A 6,000-nucleotide genomic window follows, 5' to 3' on the forward strand; every position below is an offset into this window, starting at 1 on the left:
TGCCTGGAGAATCCCATGGACGGAGGAGCCTGGCGGGCTACAGTCCAGGGGGTCACAGAGTTGAACATGACTGAAGTGACTTAGCACTCTTTTCCGTAGGCTCTAAGCTCCCCCTAGGTAGGGACTATTTGTTATGTTTTTTCTTTTTTTTTGGCCCCATCATGCAGTTTCTGGGATATTAGTGCTCTGGGCAGGGATTGAAACCGTGCCCCACCTTCAGTGGAGGCACGGAGTCCTAACTACTGGACCGCCAGGGCATTCCCTATGGCACTTTATTTTGTAATTCTGTAAGGGTCACTGTGCTTGGCACATAGATGAGACTCTAATAAAAGTCATTGAGTGGAACTCAGGCAGATAGAACACAGTGTTTAAAAAATAATTTCTAAGGCAATAGCAGAGTATTCACAAATACAGCAAGGTTGCATTGGTCTCAAGGAAGAAAATGAGTTTCTTGATTTTTCACATAGAGCAGTGGCTGATTAAGCCTTAGAGATGAAATTTGGGAATGACTGACTTGGACAGAGAGTGACAAGGTAGCTCTGTGGTTATGTCCAGAGGATCATTAGAGCATGGCTAGAAATGTAAGATACAGTGATCTGAGGTGTGCATTCATAGACCCACATATGAGTAGTGAATTGCACATAAGTGGGAAGCTGTGCCAACAGTAAAGTGGGCCAAGAAGTCAAGTTACATACATTTGCTTTACACAGTGATGGGAGGGAGCTGGTACATCTACATAAAACAGTATAGATGAACCTAATGAGCCACAGATCCCTCCATATGATTACATGTATATAAAGTCCTGTCCCCTCCGAAAGAGACAAAATTAATGTATGATGTTAAAAGTCAGCATACTGGGTATAGTAGTTAATCCTTGGCAGGATAACTTGAATGTAACAAAAGCGAGTTTTATGCAGAAATGTTCACTTAGTGAAAATGCATCAATTTATAGAATCATGATTTGTGCATATATATATATATGCAATCAATATATGTATTACATCACTAAAAACTTGAAAGAGCTGCCTAATGTGAATTGTGGTCATGAATTAGAAAGCACCTAGGACTGCTAGAATCCATCGAGGAGTACAAACACAGCATCAGAGGGTACACTGGTTTGGAGAAGCACGGGGATCTGGGGATAAATGGATGGGGTTATTTCAGCTCACTTACACTCAAGACCACTGAGTTTTATCCTTTTTCATCAAGCTCTAAGCGTTCTGGATATCAGGCCAGTAATCAGGGTTAGGCTGTTAGAGAGGTACATTAATGAGGAGGCTTTAAAAGTAATTTGGAATTTCTAACCCGAGAAAGCAGCAGTGCAGACGTATACTTTTTACTGATTTTTTGCAGTGGATTCAGCAGGAAGGGAACCAGGGTGGAGCTGGCTTTGCGAACTGCTTTCAGGGCTGGTCTAAGTTTTCAAGTATAGGCAGGAATTGTTGGTAGCTCTTTGTTGAGAAATTGTTTTAATAATCACACAAAAGTCTGATAATAATTGGAGGGAGTTTACTCTTTTTTTTTAATTTAGGACGGGCCCTTTATCCTGTCTTTTAAAAAAAATTAGGTACTTTTTTGTTTTTTGGTTGTGCTGGGTCTTTGTTGCTGGACCCTGGCTTCCTCTAGTTGCGGCGAGCGGGGACTGCTGTTCTTTGGGGAGCGTGGGCTCCTCACCATGGTGGCTTATCTTACAGAGCACAGGCTGGAGGTGCACGGGCGTCAGCAGTGTGGCGCGTCTGCTTGGTTTCTCTGAGGCACGTGGCATCTTCCTGGACCAGGGATCGAACCTGGTCTCTTGCATTGGCTGGTGGATTCTTATCCATGGTACCACCAGAGAAGCACCGATCCTTTTACTCTTTTTGTTTCTAGTCAAATAAGTTAGCATCAGTTCCTCTTCTTAGGTGTTAGGTGGCATTCAGAGGGATTAAAAAATGTACTTTTCATCCTTCCTCAACATGGAATCAAAATAACATGGACTTTGTGAAGCCACTTAGTAAAATCGTAGGTTATTAGAGAAAGATCACTCTTTACACACGAGCTCACTGTGTGTGTCTGTGTGTATGTGGCCTATGGAGATGCAGGAAGAAGTTGCATTTAAGGGGTAGTGAATTTCATCTCATAAAAGTTTTTTAAAATTAAAAAAAATTTTAAAAATTGTGCTAAAAATACCCATAATATTACCAAAATATGACCATGCTTATGTATACAGCTCAGTGGTATTAAGTATATTCACCCTGTTACGCAGCCAATCTCCAGAACTTTTTTAGTAGAATCGCCACTCTGTACCTGTCAAACACCTCTCCTCCCCAGCCTCTGGCAACCATCATTCCATTTTCTTTTATTATGAATTTTTCTATTTTAAGTATTGAAATCATACATTAAAGCTCTATTTTAATTTTTCATTCCGAGCCTGGTTTAGACAAGTCTATGGTCTAAAATAATTTTACTGATTGCCTAATGTTGGTTTACAGGATCACCCTGTAAATTATTATTATCAGATGGTCCATAATAACATCTTAGAATGGACTATTTACATGTTCTAGAATCCTTTGCTGACTACATTTTCAATAGGAAAAGGAGGAACAAGACAGTCAGAGGTCCCAGCCCAATTAGAGGGCTTGACGGCATCACCAACATCCATGATCCTGCCCCAAATGGAAGAAGCTGGTAGAGGCAGTAGTCTTCGAGTGTGCAGAGTTAAGCATTTATTGAGCTCCTGTGATACAGTAACTGCTTTTGCATGCAAGTCATCTGACTTTGTGTGTGTGTTTAGTTGCTCAGTGTGTCCAACTCTTCATGACCCTTGGGACTGTAGCCTGCCAGGCTCCCCTGGCAGGGAGAGCTCCCCTGTCCGTGTCTGTCTCCCCAGGGAGAGCAGGGACAGGCTCCCCTGTCCTTAGGGTTTTTCAGGCAAGAATACTGGAGCGGGTTGTCATTTCCTCCTCCAGGGAATCTTCCTGAGCCAGGGATCAATCCCGAGTCTCCTGTGTCTTCTGCATTGCAGGCAGATTCTTTACCTGTTGAGTCACTGGGGAAGCTTCCCTAGTGTCTCAGATGGTAAAGAATCTGCCTGCATTGCAGGAGACCTGGATTCAATGCCTGAGTTGGGAAGATCCCCTGGAGAAGGGAATGGCTTCCCATTCCAGTATTCTTGCCTGAAAAATCCCATTGACAGTGGAGCCTGGCGGGCTACAGTCCGTGGGGTCCCAAAGAGTTGGACACGACCGAGTAACACTTTGACTTCATCTGCCTTTAATCCTCATCTCAGTATTATTAAATTGGTTTTTTGTACCTGCTTTGCAAGTGAGGAAACTGGAGTTAAGAGAGTCGAGTGGTTTCTCCAGGTTTCCAAGGCTAGTGGTAGAGATGGTATTTGACCTGGTTTCTTCTTACCCTTCTCTATCTTGTGTCATGCAGGAGGAGCTGTAGTAATATGCATGATGTACATTATCCTTGTGTTAGGGATGATCAAACTGAGTTAAGTTGGGCTAAGTAATTTTCCTCAAATTGCATGTCTAACAAGTAATAGAAATAGGAGTTGAAATCAGGAGATGTAAGAAATAAACTGGAAGCCTTTCCGGGTTTGGAGCGATCTTTACACAAAAGTTTATAAAATTTTTGCGGTTAAAAGCATTGGTAGGTGGAAAGTCTGTCTGTGCAGAAATAATGCAAGTGTTCTGACATTTGGCAATGCCTTCTTCACAAGAGATGAAGGTTGGTCTGGTCATATGGGAGACCTTGAATGACCCACCTACGGGTTTGAACTTAATTTGGTAGACAATCAGGGGCTTTTGAAGAACCTTGATTGAAGGTGATCAGAGCTGTGCTTTTAGAAAAATCAATGCATACATTAGAAGGTGAAGCTACTGAATGTAAGCACTCTGAACAGTACTAAAATTGGAATGACTTTATTGCCTCTCTGCATTCCCTTGACCTTTTCCCAGTATCAGTTAGGAAACCTCCTGTTATTTTACATTTAATACAAGGTATTATTTCTTTTCTCCAAAGGCATTTGAATGGTGAGGCTATTTCATTTTGCATATATACAAATGAAGACATTTTAATGCTAAGTCAGTAAGTCCGAGCAGTCAGTATTTTAGTGATAAACTGGTATGTGGAGTACTACATGTTTCTTGGGTGACTTTTTGAACCAGTGGAAATGATTGTGCATGTGTGCATGTAAGTCCCTTCAGTCATGTTCGACTCTTTGTGACCCCATGGACTGTAGCCCACCAGGCTTCCCTGTCCATGGGATTCTCCAGGCAAGAATACTGGAGTGGGTTGCCATGCCCCCCTCCAGGGGATCTTCCCGACCCAGGGATCGAACCTGCATCTTTTATGTCTCCTGCATTGGCAGGCAGGTTTCTTTACACTAGGTTGCAATAAGTATATATACATCTGTGTATATGTGTAGTTTTATATATATATGTGTATAGTTACGCTTATATATGTAGTTATATATATTTAGGATTCTGCACTATGTGTTGGTTTCTGTTTCTCATCCTTTGCTCATATTCCTCTTAACAACACTAGAGGTCACTCAGACCCTGTCTGTAGTTTAGTTTTGCCATTGTTCATCTTCATTTAAGTTGCATCTGCATTCCTGTTGTGGACTTGCTGTTTTTCTTTATGAATTATACAGCTTGCCTCTCTTAACCTGCTAATGTTAGTTTGCAGCAGTCCCTATTACAGCGATAGTTTAATTGACAAATTAACTTGTATTAGTTTGCCAGATACTGGCATAAATGAGATTTTTCTTCATCTCCTCAATGGTTGATGTCAGCTATAGAGAGCCAGGTTGATTAGATGCAGAATGGTTCTAATTTCAGAAAAATCAATGCTATAACCATAGTGTTCAAACTACATTTTTTTCAAGTATTATATTTTCAGTCATAGAAAATAGGCTCTAATTTTTGTTTTCGGTCAACTTAAAATTTTTTTAATTATCTGCACGCATAAAAACATGACATTAGTTTTCTGTTCTGTAGGCATAAAAACGTTAGTTTACTGTTCTGAATTAATCAGATTAGTCATTCAGTTAACAATCTTTTATTAAACACATACTATAATGCAAGAAACTAAGTCAGGCACAGAGAGCATGAAGACTAATTAAACTGGAAATGGATCAATAGACTTTATTCACGTCCCCCTAAACTCTAAAATTTTATGATGCTGGGAATAGGTTTTCTTAAATTCTTTAAGAATAAATTCAGTAAACTCTAAGGAAGGGTGATTCATTTCCTTCCATTCCTTAATAATTTTATTTTCCCTCCTAACTTCTTCCAGAAGTTATACTGGTGGGCACCTGCTCCTGGATCTCCATGTAACTGGTACATAAATGCCATCTGGGACTAAATGGCTTCCTGAACCTGTTATGTCCTCTGAAATATTGACCATCAAAGGACTTGCCAAAGCAGAACATTTTCATCCAGTTTTTGCAAAGTACTTGATTGATAAAGGTTTTTTATGAGCATAAGGCCATTTTGTGATAAAGAAGCAATCTGTGTTTTATTTAGTTTCTCTCATGAACCACTCTTTGGGAATGAGAAGACAACAGGATAGTCAAAAGCAGTGATTCTAGGACCTTTCCTGGTGGTCCGGGGGTTAAGGGTCTGCCTCCCAATGCAGACTTCCCTGGTGTCTCAGTCGGTAAAGAATCCGTCTGCAATTCAAGAGACCTGGGTTTGATCCCTGGGTTGGGAAGATCCCCTGGAGAAGGAAATGGAAACCCACTCCAGTATTCTTGCCTGGAGAATTCCATGGACAGAGGAACCTGGCGGGCTACAGACCATGGGTTTGCAAAAGTCAGACATGACTTCATGACTAAACAACAACAACAATACATCCTTCATATACCAGTTTAACAGTCATAACTGTGAAGCTTGTGAGTATCATTTGCACCCATCTCTAACTCCCTTTGATAAAGTTGGTTATTGCTTTTAAGGTCTTCTCATGTTAACGTTGAACATAATACATGTCATATTAAGATAGGGTTCCTGT

This window comes from Muntiacus reevesi, chromosome 2, assembly GCF_963930625.1.
Source record: "Muntiacus reevesi chromosome 2, mMunRee1.1, whole genome shotgun sequence".
NCBI classification, from domain to species: domain Eukaryota; kingdom Metazoa; phylum Chordata; class Mammalia; order Artiodactyla; family Cervidae; genus Muntiacus; species Muntiacus reevesi.